Raw genomic sequence first — 553 nt, 5'->3', positions numbered from 1 at the left:
TCACGATATCAATAGACAAGGACAGAATATATTTTAGGCAAATTGATTCGTAGTAGAAATGATCAAGAATTCAAAAGGTACGTTAAAGATAATAATCCAAAGTCTACGATATCATGAGCTCTCATAGAATAAACTATATGCGATATTATAATTAGTTATTATAAGTTTTATTGTATTTAAAAATAAGGAATCTTACAAATTCACTCGTCAAAAACGGCCAAGGATAAAATCAGACTATTAGAGAAATGAAGTATTCATATGACCACTCAAAGGGCCATACATGACGAAGGAATTGGTAGGAAATTTAAATAATATAGAATATTCGCGTAGCGAACTCGCTAGGACACGAACAAACGCATCCAGCATGATGTCATCGCGTCGCTATGCATCACGCCACCGGACATCACGTCATCCAGCCACCCGCACACAGTACCGAGAAGCCGAAGCGCGGTGAAATCCCTTTGGAAAAGACCGACTCGGGACCACCGTGCCACTCTTGGATTCAGCGCTGCAGCCCGACCGCCGTCGGAAGCCGCCGGAACTGAACGAAGCC

The sequence above is a fragment of the Odontomachus brunneus genome, unplaced genomic scaffold, assembly GCF_010583005.1.
Source record: "Odontomachus brunneus isolate Ranch 3 - 2012 unplaced genomic scaffold, Obru_v1 Obru_scaffold_292, whole genome shotgun sequence".
NCBI lineage: Eukaryota > Metazoa > Arthropoda > Insecta > Hymenoptera > Formicidae > Odontomachus > Odontomachus brunneus.
Note: the sequence above shows the minus strand (reverse complement) of the source record.